The sequence below is a fragment of the Excalfactoria chinensis genome, chromosome 1 (assembly GCF_039878825.1).
Source record: "Excalfactoria chinensis isolate bCotChi1 chromosome 1, bCotChi1.hap2, whole genome shotgun sequence".
Taxonomy (NCBI): domain Eukaryota; kingdom Metazoa; phylum Chordata; class Aves; order Galliformes; family Phasianidae; genus Excalfactoria; species Excalfactoria chinensis.
This window is the reverse complement of record NC_092825.1, coordinates 62,533,179-62,560,656: the sequence shown is the minus strand read 5'-3', so window position 1 is coordinate 62,560,656 and position 27,478 is coordinate 62,533,179. Positions and strand designations below refer to the sequence as shown.

At 39.8% G+C, this 27,478-nt stretch overlaps 1 protein-coding gene across 1 annotated transcript in view; it reads right to left on the bottom strand.

The window, feature by feature from the left end:
- SOX5 (SRY-box transcription factor 5) overlaps positions 1-27,478 on the bottom strand; it is a 642,538-nt gene that overhangs the window by 483,603 nt on the left and 131,457 nt on the right. Inside the window, exon 2 of the mRNA XM_072349118.1 lies at positions 7,691-7,777. The gene's annotated coding sequence lies outside the window, so the exon portion shown is untranslated. The remainder of the gene's footprint in view (positions 1-7,690; positions 7,778-27,478) is intronic.

Genomic DNA, 27,478 nt, shown 5'->3' with positions numbered 1-27,478 from the left:
ATAGGGTGCTGCCCCATCTTCACCCCAATGGAGATGTGCAGTGAGGCAGGAGCTCAGAAAGACACAGAACACTGTTCTAATGGATACTGTTGGAAACTGCCTGTGAGATCCAAAAGCCCAGCTTCATTGGTACTGCCCTCCTTGCTTACCTAGCCCCACACCTCCAGTGATACTTCCCTTGACTGTATGGTGCAATACCACTGTCCTGCAATTTTCCAAACCCAGTAATCACCACCACGGTGTCACAGGTATAAGTAACAACCTCAGCCTGGTTTATTCTTGGCTTTTTCTTAGCAGCTGCACAAGACAATGTGTGGCAGGGAGCTGACTGTTTATCAGCTCAAATGTACAGCTATAGAAAGAATACAAGCTTGTGCATGTGGAAAAAATGCAGTAAGAAGGTGTAATTCTGACTATGGGCAAGGGACAAGCAACCAACTGGGACAATTGTGTGTGCCTCCGGTGGCGCAGCGGTAAAATTCCCGTTTGCAACACCAGGGGGCCCGGGTTTGAATCCCCCCCTGTGGAGCAGGGGGTAGAAGTGCCGCTCTGCTACACAGAGGGCTCGAATCCCGGGAGTTGGACTCGATGATCTCTAAGGTCCCTTCCAACTCGCACAATACTATGATGATACTATGATGATGATGATACAATGGTCTATTTGTATCACCAATCGTGACAGCTCTTTATGCTGGAAACATCAAACTGATGCTGGAAAGCAAAATACAACATCAACAAAACAATAAAACAACAAAACACCAACAAAAACAATTAAAAGAAAAGGAATTCAAGTTCCTTTAGCTCTGGTACAACAGGGATTGGGAAGAACTAGAGTGACCTGTTGCTTGCAGCAGGGAAATAGCTCTACAGCTCTGCTCTTAGTTTGCTGCATAGGTTTACCAAACTTTTTTCCTCCACTTCCACTCTCTTTTCTAATCTTTCTATTTTCAAATGCTGGAATTCAATGTTCTTATATTAAAAAACAGAAACCAAACAGACAACTGCTAGGTTTATTTTCATTGTTGCATGGGGAGATGCTGAGGAGGTACAGGGCCACCATACAGACTGCAGGCTAAGAGAGACAAAGCTGCAAAACATGCTCTTGGTCCCACACCTGGGAATGGAGAAAGCAAAGACTTTTGCTATGAAAACCCAGGAAAGACTTGTATTCATACTAGGCAAGCAGCTTGGCAAAACTCATATCAAGAGACATCTTCATCAGCAGTATTTCTTACTTTAATTTAACTAGAAACTACATTTTCCCTGTTTTAAACTGAAATCCAGACTACTGAGGAAAAAAATAATACATACCAGGAGTTATTTTTTGTTCTCTTCTGCTAGCCTAACTGCAACAAGACAACTTTGTGAAAAGATCTTTGCCTCTTTCCAATGCTTACCCAACTGAGACCATCAAAGCCACAAAGTAATGAAACAAATATATTCTAAAGGAGAGTTTCAAGTCATAAAATGTTACAGAATTTTATTTGGAGCTTCACCTTCTTTGGATTTGGCTTAGTAGCTTGTGATTTACTGAAATAACAGAGAGCTTTGTATAAAGCCATGTGGAATATATTTATAGTACATACAGAACCAGAAAAATCTTTCCTAAGCATATGCATCAGATTTTTGGCACTGTGCATCTTGCATCAGAAATAAGAATTTGGTCATAGATCTGATCAGCAACCACTTCTTTGCCTGTCCCTATCGTGGCTATGATCAACTACTGCAAAAAATTATTGAAGCGAGTTTTTCCAAACTGAGTCAAGTTCAGCTGTTTGTTAAATATCATTGCTAATATATATATATTTTTATATATATATATTTTTTTTTTCTGTGCTTTTTTAAATGTCGATTTCGGTCTCTCAAAATTGGCACTTCCTCCTCCCCCCCGCCCAGTGGAAAGGTTTGCTGACTCACCTTTACATTGCACACAAGACCAACCTTACCCAAGGCCAGATTTAATACAGCACGAGTGTATCATTACAATGCTCCCAGGTGACAGGTGATACTCGTTGCTTACAGAACTAAACCAATTTTATTTTTCTCTGCTAATGCCAGATGCTTGCTTTGCTTTCACCTCCTTGTGCGACTGTGGGATGTAAACAAAACAATCCTGAGCGTGGGCAGTAAAGGCACCCTATGAGAAAGCTGCCTGAACTCCCTGGTAGTTTCAGGACTTCAGTAAGGACTGCTGAAACACTCTGGGGATCCCAACAGAAGCTATGGCACTGGCTCCAATTATTTCAAAAAGGTAAAAAATGAGAAAAAAAAAAAAAAAAAAGAAAAAGAGAAAAAAAAGGTGGTTAACCACCATTTCAGCAAGAATTCATGTGCTTTCTTCTGCAAAAGTCTGTCACCAGTATTTTGATGCACGGTTGGGAAGTTTTTCCAATTTAAAGAGCTGCTCACTGAGTTCTACTTCTATCAAAGGGATTCAGCCGCAAATCCATGCTTTCCTCTAACTGTTAATGCCTGACCCCTGTGCTGCAGATATTCCCAAGTCACTCTGAGCCCACATTTTCTCCACCCTCCTCTTTACAGATCACAGTAGCTACAAAAGCAATTAGCAGGAGTAAGGCACACACAGCAAGTGCGCAACCTTAAAACTACACCCATACCATGGCAGACAGTCAATTCTCTGTTCCGGTTTCCCCAAGGAAGAGTGTTCAGGTGATGATTAACCAACAAGCTAAGTGTCCACCTGCTATCTCAGCCCATTTTGAATGCTTTTTTTTTTTTTTTTTACCCAAGGCAATCTAAAGCCCAAGATTAAAACCTCCCTCCCAAACGGATTAAAAACCCAGTTAAACGACCATCTTTGAGGTCATTACAGCAATAAGTAATATCTCCATATACACACATATGCTACATATATATATATATAATAACCCTCAGACAATCCTTCTCCAGAGGATTACTTCACCACTTTTGACTTCAGAGAGATTGAAACTGATGCTCCAAAGCAAGCGGCTTTAACCTAAATCAAAACTCACCTCTCAGCCAATCAGAAACAGGCTTTTTCAAAAACTTATATTTCCTAATAGTTATATGGGCCTTAATCCTCTTGGAAACAGTTTTAGGTCATTATTCTGGGAGTTATTAGGTTGGAAAACAGCTTCTAGGCAAATGATGCTATTCACAAACCTTTTACACCAGAAATAATGGTTGGATTATTTCTGCCTCAAAAGTAGTCTGGAGGTCTGATTTCTGATTTTCTTTATTTCTGGAGCTCCTGAGAAAAGACAGTGCTACTTGCTGTTAAATAATATTAACAAACAACTAAACATGTAAAAGTAATTCAATATGAATTAAAACGGCAGTAACAATGGCGTGTTTGGATTTTAAAACATTATTTTTGACTTGGACCTATCTCCCAACTTCCGTTTCTCACGTGAGCTTCCAGAGGGACCTGACCACTGCAGTGTTTTCCCAAAATATCAGTTTCAAAGGCCTTTCACGGATCCTCAGTTTGTTTCCTTCATGTCTTCTAAAGCGGTATTCCTTTCCCACAGCCACTACGGTCTCACAGCAATAGAGAAAAATTAAAAACTCGCTGTTCCTTGCACAACTGTTGAGAGAAGGGTAACTCTGGGCTGGGAATACCTCTGTTTTCAGGGCCACTTCATGTCCACAGCAGAATTTAGGCTTTGCCTTCAGCTGCCAGTGCTCTGCCTGTAAGCTGAGCACAGAGTCAGCAGAGAGCTGAGCAGACAGAATCAGGCAATCAAAATAACTCCTATATTTTCAAATCCAAAAATTACCCATTCCGTTTTTGAATTTTTTCTACCCCTGGGCACAGAATTGGAAACATGGAATTCATGCTTCCCCCTCCCAACACCCCTTCCTTTTTCTCTGAAAAAGGACGCATCTATATCATAATGTTACACATGAATTTTCACTAAGGAGAGACATGTTTTAAAAACGTCATTAACAACAGAAGCTGACCGCTTTGCCACGCAGGTTCTCTCTTCAACCCTCGCGCATCTGACAAAAAAATCCCCATGAATCTACATCAGACCAGTTTTGCGATCCTGCGACCAGCTGTATCATTGCGCAGGTCTAGACCTTGTGCATACGCATAACAGCCCACAATACACCAGCAACTGGAAGCCTGCAGCGTCACAAGCCCTTGCAGAAGTCCCTACATCTCCCACTATGTAAAAAGAAAGAGTAAAAACAAAAATAAAATGTAAAATGTAATAACAAAAACACGAACGAAAGAAGGGTGCAGACTCTTCAGCAGGGTCTGTCGCGATAGAAGGGGAAGCGGTTTCAAAATGTAAGAGGATTTAGACTGGATGTAAGGAAGAAGTCTTTAATGATGGCAGTCATAAAGCACTGGCACAGGTTGCCCAGAGAGGTGGTGGATGCTCTGTTCCTGAAGACACTCAAGGTCAGGTTGGACCAAGCTCTGAGAAACCTGATTGAGCTTGTAGGTGTCACTGTTCACTGCAGGGGAGCTGGACTAAATGGCCTTTAAGGGTCCCTTCCAACTGAAAAATTATCTGATTCTTTGAAATACAATAACAACTTCTAGATCTATTATAAAAATACAAGTTTTCCTACATAGTTGACCACCCCTCCATTTTGTAGGGTAAGTCAGATATAAAAAAAAACAACAAAACAAAACAACAACAACAAAAAAAAACAAAACAAACATGACTAACAAGACACATTAATTGGTGTTACACTGCAAATTGTTCCCTTTGTGTAAGTCAAATGCTGAAATCCCAGTGGTGATTTTTAACTGAAAAATGACCTCGGGATTTAACCCCCTACCACTTTTACATACAGCTGTATATGCAAGTTGAGTATGCACAGTCTCATTTTACTAGAAGAAAATAATTGAATTAAAATCTTAACTGTTGGTAAATTGATGTCCATTAATTCTTACCCTCAAGATGGCAATTCTATTCTTTGCAGAACAAAGGAGTCACAGTGTGAGGTAAAACTTCAGCATCACAGAAAACACAAACACAATAAGGGAGCAGCAGCATCTCTCGGTAAATACTTCACAAAGGAAGTGATATCACACAATCTGGTGGCCAAAAGATTCACTAGTATCGCTTTCGAAAGTATATTAAAAATATATTAATTTGCCTAGATTGCAACTTCATCATCATTGCCCAGGAAAAATCCAAAACCTACAAGGAAAGGCCTTCTGAGGTAATCGAAAGTTAAAGAGATGAAACATAATTAAAAAGAAGAAAAGGAAAAAGAATTGTTGCATTTGTTCTCCTTAGTTATATTAGGAATAAAAACAAAACTAATGTAATAAGGTATCCCAGCAGTTCAAATCTTCTAATTTATGTAGAATGGATTATTACTTAGACAATCTGACCCTGGGCAAAACTTCCTCAGTTGAGAAGATTTACAATCTAATTATGCAGGAAGTTCTGCTGAGACAGTTTGGGTGCAGTGGTCTTCTATTACATTAAGCTTAGCTAAAATTGCTGCTTCTTCGCTTGCTTGGTGTTCCAAGTACTCATATGAAAGCAGAAAATCTTTCATTCGCATCCTTTATTTCCCTTTAGTTTTTCTCACCATTACTGCACGCAGAAACGCTCATTCTCAATCTCAAACAGCAGCAATGGGATTACGCTGTTAACGGCAAGCTACGAGTTGCCTTTCAGGCTTTTGCTTTGGCCCCCATTTAGCGAACTGACTTTAAAAAGGACCATCAAAGCACTTTTCATAATTTTTACAATGATAGTTGCTGGGTTATTTCTCCCCTCCCTCACCGCAAATGCCCCTCTAGAAAGCCTGAAGCTGAAATCTGTTCCTGTACTCTTTTCATCCTGCGCACACAAAACTAGTTTATTTTTGTAGGGTGGCTCAGAGATGTTTTGCTCCCGTCTCAGACACCTGAATATTTTTAGCAATTTCATTAGATCAAAAAAAGATCTCTCAACACATACAAAATCAGTCAGAGATTTATAAGTCCACAGAGGAGAAGATGGGGAACTTGAGTCTAACAGATAATCCTAAGTGTCTTTTTCCCTAGATATATTACAGTGCACCGATACAGTTGGATATATAGACAAGTCCTATTTTAACATCGCTGGAGAAATTGGTGCCTTTTTTTTTCATTATAGTAAGTGTTTTGATTTCAAAAGGTCAATGGATCATGTCACGGCCTTCAGTCTTGGTAATTATCATGTGTAGTAATGCATTTTTATCTACAGGTGGCAGACCTTTTAAAATCATCTTCAATCAAATTTATTATAAATTTTTTGCTGATAACCCCACCCACATCAAAAAGTAAGGATCTGCTGCTTGACGTTCTAATTAATGCCATTCGGTTTAGTGGACAGATTTGTCAACAAAGCGGCTCATTCTCAAAGGCTGTTGACCCCTTCTCAGAATGAAAGCCATAAAAAAACACAGTCATTTGCCCAGTACATGGAGAGCTTACATTATTTAAAATTGTTCAGCAACTCAGCAAAGAATTACTCTTTTTTTCCTCTCAAGTAGAAGTTTCACTTCCTCGATTATTAAGCACTGGTTGGTAAATTAGTGATTTCTTCTTTGATAAGATTACTTAGAAGAGGAAGAAATGCATGAATATCATATCTGACTTCTGACAATTAGAAAAGAGAAAAGTGAATCACAAAACTTTTCGATGTTAAATCACTCATTTTGAAGTGCTGCAACTTGGATTGTCATCACACGTACATTCCTATGACCTCACTACAAAGCATAAAACGACTGATTTACACCAGAATATTATCCCTTATTCTCACACACCCACATTTGGAGTTAATTATAAATTTTGTCCCAGCAAGAACCATGGAACAGCCCTCTGCATGTGGACAAATTATACCATGTGACTATCTGACTATGACTGCAACTTGATAGACTAGATGAAGCCTAACCCTAGGACAATCTCATCGCACTTAGAATCATTGCACAAGTTCCACTCTTCCTGACAGCAAGATAAAGAACATTAAAACGAAACTAAAACACACCTTAAGGAGGTACTTGACCATCAACCTGTAATTTTGCAAATATTTACTATTCATGGCAGCCAGGTTAAGCATAGACTACTACAGGATTGAGGTGATGCTCTAACTGTGGCATTACCTGAGCTGAGGCTCCTGTCAGGCCAACAGTAACATTAAACCAAATTCTCTTCCACCCACTCTCCCTAAGTGCAAGGTATGTCATTTTATAAAGTGTTTCTAAGAAATATAGTGCTTATATTTCTACTTAGACATCAATACTGATTTTATATATATTTATATGTGCATATATATATACACACACATGTATATACAGAAGTTTACAATAATTTAGGGATTTTTTTTTTTTCAATCTCACCAGTAAATTTTTAAATTGAACTCATCCCCTCTATAACTTTCAAAATTGTATTTTGGGAGGTTTTGAACACGCTGTAATAGAATGACAGTGCTGCTTGAACAAGTAACAGATAGCACAGATAAACTTTAAGCATCGACACTTGAATTATGCATCATAGGGAACAGCCTTTTTTCATTTACAGATATGCCCACTCCTTCCCCTCCTCCATAGTCCGAAAGAGTGGGTGAGGAAAATTCTGTACACTAATGTCTTTTGTGGTAACCTAGTAACCTTCTCCTTTTTGTTCCCACAAGCTCTTCCTTTACACCCCACTCTTCTATATTGCTCCAGAGTAATTGCAGTGTGTCTCCATAGGGTTTTGTTTTCCTACCTGATGCAGAGGAGTTGAGGTTATTTTCAGTCTTCGGAAGCTTATAAACAGGATCAAACAGGAACCCGGTCATCAGCAAGAGGAGGGCTAGAAAAATAAAAGCAAATGCATATCAACAATTTTATTTTAAAAAGAAAATGCATCCAAAACATGAAACAAAAGCCTGGACTGTGCTAGACTTCCCCCTCCTCATTCCTTTTTGTTTAGTTTGTGAACTCTTTTTTGCAGAACAGAGACTGGTGTAAATTAATGAGTGACCCAAAATATATCACACGTAAAAGCTGCCATAGAAATATGTAATAGCAAAACAGAAGGAAAAAAAAAAAAAAAGAAAGAAAGAAAGAAAACTAGACATTATTAGAACTCAAGTGGCACCTCTTCTCATGATAAATCAATATGAAGCTCAAACTAGGAGGAAGATAGAACTACATATTCCTGTTCTTCTGAAGAGTTTGAACACCAAACCAACGCTTGCTGATTCTGTTTTTATATCACCAGTATAAGATGCCCGCATGATTAGACTGTTTTGCATGGTTAGTGGTGCAAGGATGAGACTGGGAGCACGAAGTCCTCTGCATTTGCCTTTACTTTAAGCTGTCACTCAATGGCTAGGAGGGTTATTCACACTGTGGGACTCTGAGTCACACTTGAGCTTCCTGAGATGATACCTTCCCTGACTGAAAGCCCAACACTTCAGCCACTAAAGCTGGGCAGTGTGACATCCCAAACCCCACCTCATCCCCTGCAGATGATGAATAAAGTTTAAAAAAAAAAAAAAAAAAAAAAAAAGGAAGCATCTAGAAACCCACAACCAAATCGTAAAGTCAGTAACCTCCATATCTAAACCCAAGCACTTTCTCTATTGGTTGAATTGCATGTAATTGCTTTGCTGGCCCTACAGCTCTCACAGCACCCAGGGAGCACAAGAGGCACTAAGGGTAGGCTGGTGGAAGAGGTTTCAAAAGATGCCCATTCCTTGTACAATGCTGACTTCTGCATGCAAGAAGACTTTCTGAAGATAAACTTACATTTCCTATTTTGTTTATGAGCAGTCAGACGAGGAAAACAAAAATGTTTTCTCAATGTTTTGCACACAAGTTTCCTCAAACATGAATCCTGCTCTTGTTAAGGTAAGTATCTCGACGGGCTTTTCAAATTAATTATGTTTAAGAAGAGAGAGAGAAAAGAAAATATCAGTCTTCAGTGAAGATAAATCAGCAAAATTTCATTTAAAAATAAATAAATATAATTTAAAAAACAAACAAACAAACATGGATCTGTGAGACCTACCAGACAGTAGGCCCTACTAGTTCCTCAAAGTACCACAAATAGACCGAAGCACCTAAGCAGGCATAGATAGGACAAAAAACAAGCAGAAATAACTACCACCACCACTTTAACTGGAAAAACAGCAATAATGTCCTGAGCTAGAATTTCAGCTAGAGCCAGGTTAATTTATAACAGTGTGGGTCCCCCGCTTCTTTCCACACAATGCACTTAAGAATATTCTACTTGTTAATTTTATCTATGTAAATATTTCTAGTTCTGTCAAAAACCCATACTTCAAAGGGGTTATTTTATGACTGTTCAGAAAGAGAAAGCAAAACCGAGGCTAATGACAGGTTGTGAGCCTTGATGTATAGACAAAGAGCTTCTACAGGAGCAGAGCTCAGGATATCTGTATGGGAAAGGACCCTTTGTGGGGGGAAAAAGCCCCACAGACTTGGAATAAGCCGATTTAAGTAATAATAAAAATCTGTTCTTAAAGGTAAAAATACCATCTAATTATAGCACTTTATTAACAAGAAGATGATGCGGTCCCTGAATGCTTACAGAGACTTCAGAAACCTTGGCTGTTGATTATGGTTCTGAGTGGAGTGACAGAACCAGCCAAAAGAGGATCTGTCACCATGTTGAGAAACCTATATCTCACTCTGCAGTTAATTTTCATTTCACCATAACTCTGGTTTTCATAGGATGTACCCAGGAAGATTTATACTTCCAACCATTCCTTTGACTTTCTCTCTGTTTCCATAACATGTCTGACTGTACTTCTGTTTCTGCAACTTGGTCTGGGACCATTATTTGGGATGACTGCAAGAGCAGCATTGCAGAAATTGGCAAGAGTTCTGTGCATAGGAGTTAAATGCATGAAGAAACACAATCAGGAGACACAAGAACTGTCCTGGTACAAGAGGAAATTGTTGGCATAAGGAAGATGAGAACAGAAGCACACATTCTCAACAAAGTCTTCTGTCATGGTTTTATAGTGTACTGCATTATATATACTCTGTAATATATCCTATACCATGTTTTATTATCTATATTATGCACTATTCATTTTTATAAAAAAAAAAACAACAAAACAACCAACAACAAAAAACAACAACTATTCCTGAACTTGCATAGTGATGAAAACAACAGACTGACACAGCCTTCAAGGCTCATGCCTTCAAGCCCAACCTCCAGAGATGCAGCTGGCAGGTTTCTGTGTCCTGTTCACCTCTTTGCAGCTTTACTGAGGCCATCAGGAAGATGCCACTCAAAAACAAATGTTGTGGTGGCTTTTCTGCAATGATGACCTTAGCTTGTGATAGGTCTTTAGGAAGCAAACAGAGCAAAGCCTCTGATCTGCCCTTTTCCCATCACAGGATAACAGGAAGTGCTTCTGAAAGCAGGAGCTGGAGGCAGGCAGTCCCACACTGATAATGGGTGGGATCTCATCTTATGCACTGTAACCCTCCTCCTCATAGTCAGCCCCGTTATCATCTAACAGAGAACTTCAGAAATAAAATACTGCCATCACAAACATCTACTGGATATTACACAAGGGTAAAGAATCAAACGCCCAGCCTGTCACACAAAAGCACAGAAAGCACAATCATTTACAGTTACTGTGACTCACATCTCTCCATGTTTCACCTTTGGGGAGGATAAACCTGCTTCCAGTTATGCACAGTGTAGCATGCTATAGAGAGCAGAACAAGAGAAACACAGGGGTTTTAGCATGTACTTTCATTTTCACATGAACTTCCTGAGGTTTATGGCAGAGAGTCTTGAAAATCTTCAAGTCCAAAATCTGCTCATTAAGGTTGAAGTAAATTAGGGGAGAAGCACAAGACTTTTGCTACAGCTCTTGAGCAGCCATCTGGCAAATGAGGCCTTCAGCGTCTTGACTTATAATCTGGAAAATTCTGGTGATGCAAATGTGGAAGAAACACAGGTTGGCCTCAGTCACTGTATCTACTCCAAACCCAAATGGTCAAAACTGGTTTAAATAGAATGAGTTTGGGGGTTGTTTTGTGTTTGTGTGTGCTGGTGGTGGTTTTTTCCTTGGTTTTGTTATTATTTTTCTTAAAGTCCCATTTCTGCTAGAAAAATACCACCAGCAGGTTTGTGCAACATCACCTCCTCAGTATCTACTACCTGTTACTACCTGGTCATATAGCTGAGGAATAAGAGGGGTGTTGTTGGTTGTTTTTTTTTAAATCTATTTGCCAACCAGAGTCATTTATCCCCTATTAGATAAAGTATAATAGACTATACCGAAAGGGTCACTGGCCTTCCATTTAATGATATTGCCGGCACCAATCTACATTTTCCCGACAGTGTCCCTCAACACGGAATAAATGGCTGATCTCTTCACAATAACAGCTGATTTCTATTTATTAAGCTAAAAAGGTCACCATTTTCTACGGCTGGGCCGCCCTGCACTATTGATAATTTTATGCATAAACAAATGGCAAATTTGTGCCACATAAATATGCATTAGCAATTACTTTTTCCTCGGGCAACGCTCGCCGCATGCAAATGTGTCCCTCACAGGGCCTGGTGGCTTTTGTTTTAGCTCTTGAAAAGCTAAACAAAAGAGCACAATAAACAGTTTAAAAATTGCCAATCAATAGGAGACGTAAATGCAAAGGTAAATGGCAAGAAACTTGCCCAAACAAATGAAACTCGATTACAAAAAAACAAAACACAACAAAAAACAAAAAGGCAAAAAATAACAAATCATAGAAGGGGGAAAAAAAAACACAGTAGAAAGAGCTACTATATTCCTGACACTCGTATCTCCAACTCCACGTTTTATCTCTATTCTGTTTTGCTCTAGAGATGGGTGAGATACTCTTTGCTCTGCAACAGTCAGACTGGACCTAACGGAGACACCAGATGGGACTGCATACAGTTAGGCACAGGCCAAGCAAGCTTTAGGCAGCACACATCCAAAGGAAGAAGGCAAAAGAAATAGCGAATCAGAGGAAAGTCTGAGAAGACCTTTGGTTTCGTTTCCTGTGATTGCAGATTTCCACAGATGACTTTTTAAAAGCTACACATGAAGGAATCACCAAGAAAATATATCCTACAAACAACTGATTTGTGATTCTTCTAACTGGAAGTGCCCTGAAAATACCGAATTATCAGTGCCTACACACAGTTGTCCGTAGTAGCAGCCTAATGAATGTTGTCACTTGAGAAAGTTGAACTACATATAATTTTCTTTACCCTTAGGACAGAAAGCTTGATTTTCCCTTGTCTTATCATTGGACTACTCATATCAGACAGCAAACTATGGTTGCATATAAGATGCAGGATAATGGAAAAATCAGACCCAGGCACTAAATTGGTATGAACGTGGAAACCAAAACCGACAATTTTAGGAGAACTGATGATTGCTTTGAATTTTCCCCTTCAACAGAGAATCTTTGGTGCTTCAGAGAACAAAATGTGACACATACCGTGATTATTATCGTTTGTAGACAGGCTATTACATGAGGACAAAGAAACCAGTTCAGTAATCCAGTAACAACACACCGTATGACAACACACACTAAGGACAGCTGCTTGACCCACTGAAGCGACCAGATTTCCTTTTACATCGCTTTCTGAGGCAGTAACTCTGCTTTTCACAGTTAGGGTTGGGAAATGAAGGGAGGCAGGAAATACAGTAAATAAAGTTGTACTTCATCCTACAAACATTTATGACAAACTTAAAACACATGAGTTTATCTCTTAGTGAGAACTAATTATTTCAACAGAAATTGAAGAGATTAATCGTGTGCTTCAGGTGGTTTGTCAGATAAGGGCCATAATACAACAGGTAATCCTGTTGTATTATAATATATAATATATATATTATATATATATATGTTTATATATAATATAAACATTTCCAGTATGTTAGAGTCCAGTGCTTTTAATACATATTTTAATGAAGGGGAATGTTAGTGTTGACGTAAAAATTCAGCAGCACTCTTAAATTTTTCCCAATCACTTCCACGGAACAAAAAATTCTGTGAAATCAGCTCTATGAGATATGCTAATTGATTAACTGATAAGCTCACTTTTTCCAATTAGCTGAGATAACTTTTTACTTTTCATTCTCCTTGTTTTGTGGCTCACACGGTTTTACAGCGACTCTTTAGACCAGAATTTTTGATTCTGATAGAAACTGATGCAGGTCATAGCAACAATAGTACCAGTAATTGGTTTTAACCATGCTCATTCCAAGAGCTCTCCTGCAAATGGTCAAGTATGGGTGAAGCTGCATCAAGCACAGCATGAAATACGTCCTCACAAAGCAAAAAGTCCTCATTTTAGGCTTTTAGCCAACAGCACTCCCACATCAATAACAACCTTCAGCCACAAATCTGTACATTTCAGTTTCTCTAAATTACGACTGATAATTATTTACAACAAGGTAAACTGTGAGATACGTAGAATGCCCATGCCAACAACCCCTTTCTGTTCTGGTTTTTTTTCTATTAGCATACAGAGAAAGTGGATATTGATAGCACCTCCCGCTTTTAGGTAAGCAAGCCCAGGTAGATTTCCAACTGCTACACGCCCTTAAGAGACAGCATCCTTAGCTAAGTCACAGCTGCTCTCAGCAACCAGCCTTGGAGCTGCTGGGCAGCTTCTACTTAAACATATCCATGCAGTCAAGGGATATCCACCTGACCACGTACACGCTGCAAATATCAAAGACTTCAGAAATAACACACTGCAGAAATTTGCATAGCTTTCTGTAAACTTAGATGTGATTGAAAGACCCACAATTATATACAGTGTTCTCCTAAGGTCGACAACAGAGTAAAAAAAGGCATGAGCTGATATGCAAAAGCAAGATCAAATAAATTGTTTAAATGTCACTGCAAAGGTAGTTCTCACGAATGTCTCTGTGGCCAGTCTGTTGCCATTAACACAGTTAGAAAATCTGTAATAGGAAGAAAATTATTACTACATAAAATATTACTGCATAGAGATGCTGCTACAGAATTGAAATGAAAAGATGTAACTCAATCTGTTAATGCCCATCCCACATGTGTGAATATGATGAATAGCAGAGAATGAAGTGACAGTTAAATCTTTGTTAACAAGTGCGTTTAAAATAGTATAGACGGATCTTTCTGTATTGGACCATATCTTGTGTTCTGATGTTAATCCCCAAACCCACTATTATCAACACAAAATGTGTGGAACGCATATGGAGAGATGGCCATTTTCTTCAACACGGGAAGCACATAGAGCTCAAGAGGATGAGGTGGGTACAGAGAGGTTACTTTGCCAAATTCATGCCCTCTCTCTCTCTCTCATCCCCAGTGAGCTCAGCTTCTACTCTTCTTTTCTAATCCCCATTTTCAATAAAAAAATAAAAAAATGAATAAAAATAAGAATTGTCCATAATATCTAAATTGTCTCATTAAAAGAAAAAAAAAAAAAAAAAGAAAAAAAGAAAAGAAGAAAAAAAAAAAAAAGAAAAAAAAAGAAAAAAGAAGAAAAAGAAAGAAGCACTCACATAACTGCAATCTTCATAGAAACATGCTTTTAATATCAGGGATTTCATTTTTCTCTCTGCTTTGTTTACAGCTTTTCAGGAAAGCTTTAAAACTAAAACTTTCTGATAGAAGTATCCCACTTCTTACGTGATTCAAAATGCAAGAGTAATTTTCTTTAAGAACCTTAATGCTAAACTGAGCTGTCATTGATAGTGTCTTGGAACTCAATTTGTATATTTTTAAATGCTATACCCTCGAGAATAGGCAGCTGGACAATAATGCCCTGATAGGCTCAGTTATTCCATGATGCAATAGATAGCATATATTATTAGATAATTACATATGTGCACACCTACTGACCTATGAGGACTCTCAAAACACAAGTTCTAGGCACTACTGATTAATCTCACCTTTTTTTTCCCCCAGACTCAGTACTAACAAGCTGTGTACTTCTAACAGAGCTTCACCCCTCCTCTTCGATTCTCTATTCATTTCCCTTCATTTGATTGCTTTCAGTTGTTTTGAATTGAGAGCCATCAAAAACTGTCAGCAAGAATTTAACACGAATTAGTATCAGAAAATTAGTGTTTTTCTTAATTAACAAAAATACGATGTTTTTGTTCTCGCCATCTCCTCCTTCCTCTCCCCCTCGTCAACAATAACCAAAACCAAAACTCGTCTCCGCAATCAATCTAGCATCTGAAAAGCAAGCTGGATTTCTCTCTCCTGCATTTTCACTACCAGTAATAACTCCATGATTAAGACTCAGCTGACAGTTCTGCTGGCACAGAAGCTGAGAAAAATCCAGCTCACTCCTCCAGTAGCTGAGTTGGTCCTCGAGCATGGTGGGGAAGGAACAGCTGGGGAAGGACAGCTTTCGCAAGGAGGGACAGCATATCTAATCTGAACTCCTCAGTAAGAAATGCTCCCTATCAAAGCTACAAAAGCACTTGTCATGGGCAACTACTGACTCTCAGCAGAAAACAGATTTAAGTATTCTACTGAAAATACTAAGAAAAATTCTGAAGGTTTCCATATGAACCCAGCAGAATTGACCAAATGTATCCATCTGTTCGCTTACATATAAGCAATATGTATGCTGCCAGTATTGGACCTCTTCTAGGGCAAGGCCCTGGGACTTAAATTACATCTGCCACTTCCCCGGTTTACAGCAGCCTCATCAGCAAAGCATGAATTTTTTTTAAAGCCTCAAAATAGCATCCTGAGGAAACATAAGAAAATGACTATTTCTACATTTCCTCCCTTTTCTACCTGATGACTTTGCCTCAGTACCTAATATTAATATCAAATGTGATGTTCTGAGCTGAGAAACATGGAAGCACTTCAAGAAAGCCTTTTAGTGTCTCATTTCCATCTCCTTAGCTCAGAAGGGACTATTTCATAAGCAAATGTGAACACCTTCAAGCAACTCATGATGAGAGTGTCCAGAATCAAATTAGTTACCTCGCCTGTATTAAAGTCGGCAAAGAAGCAAATCCTCATCCTTTCTCACCGTATATAATCACCAAAACAATAGACTGACTAGAACCTCCCACTATGGCTGTATTGCACACCTTCAAAACTTGAATTATAACAGTTTAATATGAGTTGTTTTGAAAACTGATAACGCTGATAATGTTTCTACATTTTGGCTTATTTCAGAAGCAACCATGAAAATCTGCTTCCTTGAATGCAAAACAGCATTTCTTACTTTAGCAGCTGTGGTGCATACAGCCCGTCAGCACAACTAGCTCCATAGTACAGAATAAAGTAAAATCTGGAGTAATTAATTATGTCTCTATGATTGTCCTCGCTGTAAAAGCCCTGTAATGTGGCTTGAATTCCTCCCCAAACACCTGTTCTAAGTATCAGCAGGAAGCATATCGCTACTTGGTCAAAGTTTTACTATCATTCCAGCAGAAATGGAATCCTAAATGGGGATAGCCTAATAAAATACATATTTTATATATACTAAATGTAGCGGCTAATATCACCACAACAGTGAGTATTCAAATTAAAAATGTGAACTCCTGCGGCTAAATGCAGTACCATTTATGACCTTAGACACGTGCCTTTTCCTAGGTTGCCCTGGCTGTCAAGTGATGTAGTTTACACCACTGTTTACAGCACCGTTGTCCTTGAAACTTATCTCAGGAATATAACACTTTCAAGACTTGCCCTCTGCTATCGCGTACCTGGATGCTTTGTAATTCTGAGGGAGACAAGGCTCTCAGTTTGCACATCTGCAGAAAAGATCTGCTGAAAGTCAGCATTAACAGAGGCACGAGCCTGTTACACTGGGTATCCATTCCTGCCACGCCAGCCAACCTGCTTCACCCCAAAGGTTTCACAAGCCTTTCCTCCAAATGCTCTTTCCAGCAAGCTCCCAGATGTTAGCACTGGAGCAGCACTAGGAAGAGGGAAACTTCATGCCTCACTGCTTGTTTCCAAATAGTAAAGACAGATGAAGCGATCTGACTTGATGGAAAGACCTAAAGCTAACAGACACACAAAAGAAAGGAAAAAAACAACACTGAGAAAAATGGAGCAATGTGGTCAGCTGGAGCTGAGAAGCAAACACAGGTGAAGAAGAAAGCTAATTCAGTGTGTGCAGCAGAATGGGTCAACACTGCCAGGGTACACTACTGCCAGAGCCTGAGGTAAATGCTGGGTTTGTGGCCAGCACAATCCAATTTCTGATGGCCAAAACTACTAACAGAAGCATCTCTCGGTGGCTGATCCTTGCAGCAGAAACCAGCCTAGTAGAACCAATTACTCCACCAGCTCAAGTGGCACAGCTCTCTATTGAGTATCTTTAAGTAACAACTATGCGATGACCTCAGTCAGAGGAAAGGGCAGTGGAGCTTCAATATTCTTATTTCCTAGTTCTACATTACAAAAATACATACATACATATATATATATTTACATATATATTTATAAAAAGGCTGAATAAAAGTGAGCATTCAACAGTTGCAAAATGCTAGACTTAGGATTATACAGTCATTCCTAATTTACTCATAAAAGGCATGAGCTTTCAGTCTTCATGCATAAGCATCGCAATACTTTCTAATTACACAATCACATTCCAAGTTTTTTCTAGAAGGGTATCACCCAAGAAGAGCCAGCTCTAGGAATGAACATGAATTGAACACTTAAAGTTGCCTGCTGGGCCATTAACTCATTACTTTTAGGTACAGGAATGTGAGAATTGAAGAAAGCAGAGATTCACAAGCTAAATGAGGATGATTTTGCAAGAACCCAAAATCTTTGCAGGAAGCCTTTAGTGATGCATGCCCCACTTTCTGACCTAATGCACCTGAACATATACTTGTAGATTCTGTTTTCTGGAGTGAATTGATGCTACCCTTTCAGACAGTAACAGTGAAGTGAAAATAACACTTAAAAAATTCAGATCTGGCCCAGATGAAGTTAGTTTCCCCTCTACATCCAATGGAGGCAGAGTGACAGGGTGGATTCTAGTTAAACAAAACTCTGTTTCCTCTATACACGGACAGAACGGAGGCCTAGAATCACACAATATCCCAAGCAGGAGGGGACACAAAGAGATCACCAAATTCACCTCTTGGCTGCTCACTGAACCACCAAAAATTCAAACCTGCTGTCTGAGACTGATGTCCAAACGCTCCTTGAACTCCAGCAGCTTGTGGCCGTGCCCACAGCCCTGTGCATCCCGTTCCATGCCCACTGCCCTGTGGTGCAGCCCCTGTCCCTGACCCCCAGCCGCCCCTCCCCTGGCACAGCTCCATGCCGTTCCCTCGGGCCCTGTCGCTGTCACACAGAGCAGAGCTCAGCGCTGCCCCTCTGCTCCCTGTCAGGAGCTGCAGCCGCCATCAGGCCTCCCCTCAGCTCCTCTGCTCTGCAGAGTAAACCAAGAGAACTTCACCTCCAGCAAGGATTCTTTCTACTTAGAACCTCCTCTTGTGCCAACATCGGGTGAAGTGCCTGTATCTATATGGCATCAATCACCATGCTGAAAACTCAGCCCCTCCAAGAGCCCGGCATCTACTCTATAGCATCGCCAGGCCAGCTCAGTATCTGGCTTTCCTCATGGCTCTTGCCATGTGAGAGGTAGTGCAGTTAAGCTTCAGAAAATGCTTTCTCCCAGTGTTTCTCCAGGCCAAGTGGGAAGGGCATTTTTCTGAGGTATGTGAGTGCAAACACTTTCAGGTGGTGGGGAAACGCTCTGACAAACTAGAATACACATAAGTTGCTCCAAACGTAATGCCTCCTATTTATTTCCATAGAAGCTACAACAAAGAATACAGAAATGCTGTTTGATAGAGCAAATTCTTGGCTACAAAACACTATTTTGCAACACGGTCACCACCATTAGCTATGCATCTTGCTAGTGATGAAAAACAGCCTATTCACGTGAGCTTTGTTCAGGAAAATGTTCACAACTGTGCAGAATAAGGCTTGTCTTTCATGTTGCTGTAAATGCACCATTCATTGCCTCACTGTGCTGGTATCCACTGCTTTCCCCCTACAAATGTTCAGCAAGTGTCAATGAACGTCAATGGATGCCATTTTTTCTGCATGGAGAAAATCAATTACACACCTTTGTTTCATTCACTTCCTGTTTCAGGTAGGAAGATTCAGCCACCACTGCCATACCACAAACAGCTCCCTCTGACATGGGCCAACATCATAAAATAGGAGGCATTACTTTCAGAACAGTCCTCATAGACTAAGACAGACGGAAATGAACTGGATTGCTGCTGGGGTTTAGGCCCATTGTAGCCACCTACAAGGAACTTGAGCTAATTGTTTTTATAACTTTCAATTTTTTTTTTCCCTCCTATCTGTAAAATGGATCCACCAAGGGAGATACTGTGAAAACCAATTAGTATCTATACAACATTCAGATAATACATTGATAAAAATCACAGAGAAGTACTTCAGGAAGTTAGCAATTTTCACATGTATTTATTATAAGCATTACATTACGGAATAGCTGTTTTGAAGATAGGGTTCGAATGTGAACAGAATGTGCCTGCCACAGGGCCACTTGAACAATAACGATTAAAACACTATTGAATATCTTCTGATGACAGCACCATCATTTCAGTGGTCTGGTATGTGATCATGTAATTAAAGACGATCATAATGCATATGCACAAAGGGGCTGAATTAAGGTTGTGCAGGCAAATCTAATTCTGGCATTTCCCATGCTTTGAGTGCCTGACTTCACAATCTTAGTGTTCATTTAACAAACAGTTTCTGTATGTAATACCATACATTATACACATGTGTCAGTAACATCTTCCATATTGCTGCATACTCTGATTCTGAAGGGTATGTTTACACACATACGAGCAAACATACATACTGCTAAAACAGAATAATATGCAATCATGTTTCAACCATTTCACTCTTCTCCTAGTGCAAAATATTCTTGCCATTATACTTCCCACCATCCAGAATAAGCTGCAAAAGGGTGCCAGCAGTTAAAATGTTCTTTTAAGTACACAGAATATGTGTCAACACCTCCAGCTTCTTACCCACTGGTAAGAAGCATTTTAAATAGCATCTACTGTGTATGAGCCATTTGTGGATTGGAGCACATATGCATAAATATGTGGTGCTCCTGCCCTGGGCCCTGAACAGAGGCTCCCCTCTTAGCAAGAGCCTGAGGGATGACCACTCCTTGTTGTTTTAAGAAGGTGGGACTAGAGCATACATTGCTTTTGACTTCATCCTACACACGTGTGCCAGAGATGACTCTGGCTTCTAGGGCTGTGATATAAGACTTTCCATTGGCACCAGGGAACTCTTAACTTGCGAACACGGCTCTCACTGGTTTAACCATGAGTACGAATAAAATCCTTCGTTCTTCATGCTCTAGTTCAGTTTGTTTCATCCTTTGGAAAATACATTTTTATATTCCACTCCTGATTTCAAAATTTTTTCTGCCTATTGAGCAGAACCTTCATTCCAGCCTTTACGGATCTTGCAGAAAGAACTAAATTAAGACATTTTGCCATACGTGCTCTGACAATGACTGTTTTGCCCACCAAGTGCTGGTCAGACACTAGCATGTACTTACTCAATTATGGGATTTTCCATCTTTACATTTATGTGCTCCTAATTCTCACAGCAGCGATTCTAAATGGGATCCTGGTGACACACACATAGTTTTGCCAGGAAAGCCCAGAGAAATATGCTTCAGTCTCAGTCAAGAGATTCAGTTAATACCTATCATTTATTCTCCAGTCACTGTCCACTGTTTTACAACACTGTCACCCACTACGTAAATGCATCTTTAAACCAACAACAAAAAATTACACACACAGACATACAAATAACACCAAACCCTACAACACATAACCTTGAAAGCCAACTATACACTGTGCAGTGTTACACTATATATGCACTGGCAGACCACTGTCAACCAGAGGTTCTCAGACACTTTCCGTACAGCCCTATGTTGCAAAATGCATCGTTTGGTCAGACTTGAAGATAAGTGCTCTGGTGTGTGATAAAAACAGTACTTTTAGACCACATGAGGCAGGTGAGCATGGCCTCAATGAGGGGAGAAGAAAATAAATCACATTGGTTTGTACGAATGACAGCCACAGTGAACTCCAGGATTGAAATAATGGCAATTTCCTCAGGCTTAGTTTCATAAAAACAATGCCAAATATTCCCAGAAACTAAAACCACCTTGAATCTAAGCTTCCTGTCTCACACAGTTAACAGTCTACATCCTTTCCTCCTCCTCCTCACACCGGTTCTCTCTCTCAATTTCATAGAATGCAACCTACAGTTGTCCTAGAATTTCAGAAAGTGATAATTTTCTGTAGAGGTAGTTTATCTGACATTGGGCTTATAGCATAGGAGGGCACTTGTAGCTTCTAATCATCCTCTCCATCTGTTCACCATAAGCAATGTTGATCTTCAAATTACACAACCTACACAATCCTGCAAGAGTCTTTTACTTTCCGGTAGGACAATCTGCTCCTTCCCTTTCCCCATTTATTGCAATCTGCAGGATCCTTGCACAGCCGCACATACGGAGAATGAGAACATATCAATCCACCCTAAATGACCTCGAAAGGCTGAATCAGTTAACAAAAATAGGCAGAAACTGCAGCATTCCAGTAGACTTTACCCATCACCACCTTGAAGTGATTTGGAAATTCCTCTTTTAAATACAAATCCCACAAGAATACTCTGATTCTCAACAGCCTCAAAACAATGCCAAAAAGTTATCAGGTGTCTCTGCTGCTGTGGGAGAGGCCTACGTTATGCCACTCTTCCCAATGCAGGCTGGTCCCACTTCACATACATAGCTCAGCTCAGCATCTCACCACCTGCAGAGATGATGTGCCGGTTCCCCACCAAAAACATGGAACTGACGTTTTCCCTTCAAAATGTTTATTAGTCTGTATTGTTGCTACATATGAGCTCTGCCAGCTAAAGTGCCTGCAGATCCTCACAGATTACTACAGAATTTAGTTAGCATCAGATTTGCAAACAAGAAGCAATGTAGAACATACACTTCATTATTTGTTATCTCATATGCATAGATGCACCTTATGTATATGATCAAAGGTGACTAAACCACTCTAGTAACTGTACAAAGCAGCTCTAAATGTATTTAAATCAGTATCAAGACTTTCAGTTCTTTGCACTTTGTATTTTCCTCACCCTTCCTATTATTTTTTTTTTAGTGTCAGGTGGGCTATAATTCATAAATACAGGGTCAGGGTGGATTTACTTTTTGGGGGTGACAGCACTGACAGCTCCTGTTGCCTTCAGAGGCAGAGATATGCGTACATTACACTTGCAATCATAGTCTAAGCAGTAGTGTGTACAATGCAGTAATGGGAAAGAAGCAGAGGGTTGCAGTGAGCCTCGGCTACAACAGAATGGCTTCCAACACAGCAACCTTTTCAGTCCTTTTCCTGGAAAAAGTTGATTGCAATTTTAAGATTTTAAGAAAGAACAGAACATCATAACTGGACCCCGGCATGGAAAATACCTCCAAAAGGACTAGTCATATTTACAGTGTTAACTTTCAAGAGGCAACGCTGCTTTCTAGCACAGGCAACAGGAGGGCTGCTCACTCTGATGGGTTACAAGCCTTTTGACATCTCTTTGCCTTCATACGCACACTGCCATGGGCGTATTTTGGTGTTTCACACTCAGTGATGCCACTGACATCTTTGACTCCCTCTCAGCTCTTCAGGTGCACTCCAGACACACGAGGCACTCTCATCTCCACCACCTGAATCAAGCAGAATCGTGCTACCAGGATACAAGCTCAGAAATAAGTATAAGAAGCTTGAATATATATGTGTGTATATACATACTTATACACAAAACAGAAGCCAACAAAGGACATTCAGCATATCTTCAGCCACGCTGGAATGCCTCCATGTGCCAGGGAGGCTGGCAATATGACTAACATCCCAGGTACAAAAGAACAAGGAGGTGACTTCCAGTGTGTTTTCTAACTCGAGACCCTGGGGGGAAGGAATTAGTTCAAGGCTGGAACAAATCTCTGGAAATTAATGATAAATCAGACAGAAGGGTCAATGTACTATAAGGGACACATCTAAAGCCATTATTTTATTACAGCTGATGGCAATAGCTGCTTGGGAGGGAAGAAATAAAATGCTGATTTTACAGATATTCAGGGGGTGGGAATTAACACTCTAGGGAAAAATAGCAGAAAAGATGGCAGGATACAAAGGTGCACCAAGATTTATTGAAAACCAGAGGGGAAATGTAAGCTGAAGGAAATGAACATTCGGAGCACACAAAACAGACATTGCAAAGCATGCTAATTAGACAGAATACTAAAGTAGTTCCTCTCTTTAAAAAAGAAGAAGAAAAAGAGAAGGAAAAAGAAAAAAAGGTAAAAAAAAAAAGGAGCTCCCCAAGAAAACTACAACTATCACTGAAGTCAAGAGCAAGCAGCCCTGTGATCCCAATCACTGCTCAGTCGTGATGACTAGACTATTCCCTCCTGCCTTTTTCTGTTTCTGGCTACCACTGGTTAGGTAATAGCTAACTTGATACATCTAGATTTATGATTAAAGAGTACTTAGAAAAGATTGATTTGCCCTGCCCGACAGCCAACATGAATAGCTTAGGAAAAAGAAGAAAAAAAAAAGGGGGGGGGGAGGAAATAAAGGGTTAGAAATCACACAGGCTTCACAAGACACAAAAAGGCACAAAAGTGCTGGACCTGGTGGATTTGATTTGAAAAATAAGTCCACCCCCAAACTTCAGATTACATACCCCTTGGTACCTGAGGCAGGGTAATAAAGTGCTACTCAGAGTGATACCAACATGAATCTTGCCTAAGAAGAAATCTTTGAATGCATAAATAAAGTGCCACATCCTCACATGTCCTGCATCCTACATACTTTAAATACATGCATCAAAGCTAAGGAAACTTATGCGGAGCAGGTTAAAACACGTTCAGATGGCACCATACACTATTATTTACTTGTCAAACACCACATTCACTCAAGAGGGCTTGCTTTCAGAGAAGTCAGATAACATTCAAGGTCTGGGCCTAGTTCATAATAAATGGTAGCTAAATGCAACAAGGCACTACATCACTAAGAATAAAAATCTCCTATTCAGCGCTAATCAAAATACATAAGAGGTACTAAAACTTGACATCTGGAAGAGGGATCAATACGTTCCCTGAATGCAGGCTTAAGAGCCCTCTCACTAGTAGTGCCAGCGTCCAAAATGTCTCCGTCCCTCCTTGCATGACAAGGGCTGTGACAACACCCTGCTGGACAGCCATGCACCATCAAACACTGACCAGAAATGAGGGGAAGATGTCAGGTGTTTGCTGCTAGACTGTTGCCCCCAAATAAAATCTGGTTCCCCTGCTGACAGGAAGGTAAGCTCAGTCTCACATTTACAGAGTGATTCTCAGTCTACTTGTGAGTTGAGTGCTGTGCTCGGCACTCTGCATGGCCCAACCTATCATGTCTGCAGCCAGCCAGGGCTTCATCCTCAGCTGCTGTCAACTCAACATTTTCAAGAGCAACAAATTCATTAAAATTGTATAATTATGGCTGAAACTTTCCAAGATATCTAGGGCATTTAATCACACGGCCTGGATTCAAATTAACAGTCTCTAATACCAGTCTTAAAATCCCAGACTATACGCAGATATATTTGTCAAATGCCGCAAATTATTCAGATTATTCAAAATAAATAAATAAATAAATAAAATGTCTTATCCTTAAATTACTCTTCTGCTTCCAAAATTCGGCTCCCATAGTAACAAAACTTCGAGTGAAAAGATTTCAGAGCAACAAAATTAAAACGAACGTATACGAGACCTGCTGAATCTATCCAAATTAAGCATCTGATTCTTTTCTCAACTGTGGAAGGTGACAGAATATAATGCTGATTTTTTGAGAGAAAGCTGATGTTAAAATGTAAACAATGTCTGGAATCAGTCATTGGTAAACAAAATGGAAACAAAACTCCCAGTAAAAGGCAGCAATACTCATCAGTACCTAACAGCAGAAATCATAGAGACCACAAAGGGACATGACAACCCACCAATCTCCTTAGTTGGCCAAAAGCACAGAGCACCAGACAATAGAAATTAGAAGAAATTTATGATCGCTTCTTCAGATTCTCCTTCAAGTGATAACTTCCAAGCAGATCTCCAGTTCCTTGAGCCCTCTCTGACTTATAATACGGGAACTTCTCGCAATCCTGCAGTATGCAACCCTACTTTCCAGTGTCCTGAGCATTGGACACTAAACTTATTAGTAGAAAAGCTGGTGGTAGCTCTAGCTTTCACTTTTTATTTGTTCTTAAACACAAGTAGAAGTCATTATGCAAAATTTCATCTTTGGAAAGATCAAAAGATATCCGAGGCAAGTTGGGATACAACAAACTGGTAGCAGCCTGCAGCAGCTCAGGGGTGTGTGAAGTGCTAGGATAAATACATGATGGAGTTTAATGGGCAGAGGGAGGGTGAGACTGCTGACGGTACGTGAAAAATTACCACGCAGCATTTGCAGTTTCTCTCATCATCATCATCACTGTAGGGCACGTGATATGTATGGAATTAAAAAGTGGTTTCTACCTCTCATATTCTTCCCATCTCCTTTTCGTTACTGTTGTCACAACTAATCGTATATAAACTACACCATTTACAGCAGTCATCCTGATATCCCAGTGCTCCTCAATCAGGTTTCTTCCAGTGTAGAACCGGTTGTAGAACTTCGTTGCTTTCCCTCCCCTTCTTCCTTGGGGAGCCTTCATCTTCAACTAAATTTTCAATAGAAGCCACCAGCTTTTCATTGCAATCTTATTATCAATTTGCACCTCAGCAAAGGAAGGCTAGAACTCTATTGTTTTGTTAATTGACAATTTGCATCTTTGAAAGGTGTTATGTATTTTCTTCTATTGGCAGGTTAGGACTAATTCTGTATATTAACATATATGTGGGTGTGGGTAAAAACATTTGTCTTTAGAAGGCAGCTCATTTAAAATGTGCTGCTTTATTATTTGTTTCTGTAAGTTCCTTTATTTTCTTGGACAAATCTTGTTCAAAAGCTAGCAGGGATCATCCTGCCAAAAAAGGGCCTCAGAGGTCAGAGTTCCTTTTCAAGTAAGTACTTAAATAGACTCCTAAAAGTCACCTGCAAAGTGTCATAAATGAAAATTTAGTTCTGCTTTCCACTTACAAAGAAGTACAGACAAAGGAACTGGCAATAGTTTATCTCCTCCCTTCAAAGGTAGCTGGGTAGTTGCAGATATCATCTTTATGTTGCCATTCTTTAAGCAAGATACCTTTTTAAAAGTAAGCAAGCTTTTGAAGAGTACATATGTAAAAATGACATAAAAAACTAAGCAAAAGGTCTCCAGCAAGCTCTGCTGATCTGACTGCTCAGTGGCCTGACATGAATCTGGTCTTGCCATCTAATTGCAAAAACAGGTCTGAGAGTCAACACAACTATTATTAATCCATAATGATTGGAGATGTGAGATTTAGGTTGGATGTTAGGGGGAAGTTCTTTACTAGGAGAGTGGTGAGGTCCTGGAACAGGCTGCCGAGGGAGGTTGTGGCTGCCCCATCCTTGGAGGTGTTCAAGGCCAGGTTGGATGGGGCCCTGGGCAACCTGATCTAGTAAATGTGGAAGTTTGGTGGCCCTGCCAGGCAGGGGGATTGGAACTACATGATCCTTGAGGTCCCTTCCAACCTGGGTCATTCTGTGATTCTGTGATTCTGTGTGATTTTCAAATTCCAAGTTATGAAGAGTTGTCCAATGCTGTGAATAACAGGACAGGCCTCACCCCTGTCATTAAGGATACATGTAAGACCACAATATATCATTTTGGCAAGTCACAACTCAACCTTGAGTTCTACTTTGCAATGCAGAATAAATTTGCAAAATCCAAGCCACCAAACAAATAGGAACATCCAGAAAAAGCAGACAGGACAAAGTGTTCTGAACAATGCTCGGCTGACAAAAGCAAGCAGGAATTCTGTTAAAATAACAGATAATCACCAAGACAAGCCTTCTAGTTGAGAGTGTAGTCTATCTAAATACAAAAAACTGAAATCCAGTAACTATAGGAATACTGAGCGTTGCGAGAAAGTCTAAGTGCCTGTCTTATTATCACATTCACTTAGAGCTGGATGAGCAAAGTGAAAGAGAGGAGGGAAATAATCATAAAATTATGTACTGCCTTCACACACTTGCTAATGCCTCACTTCTCTAATTACGTAATGTCATATTATTTTCTTATTAAAGTGGTAACTTTACCAGCCAACCTACTATAACGTTTTCAACTGGAGGCTAACAAAAAAAAAAACAAAAAAAAAAACAAAAAAAAAAAAACAAAACAAAAAAAAAAAAAAAAACACAACAAAACAACACCCAACAAAACAAATAAGATACGCCAACCCATGTTAAGATGAAGTATGAAACAAATTGAACATTCTGACAATCAGATCTCTGGCCAAGCCACACATCTCACAGAGTGAGAT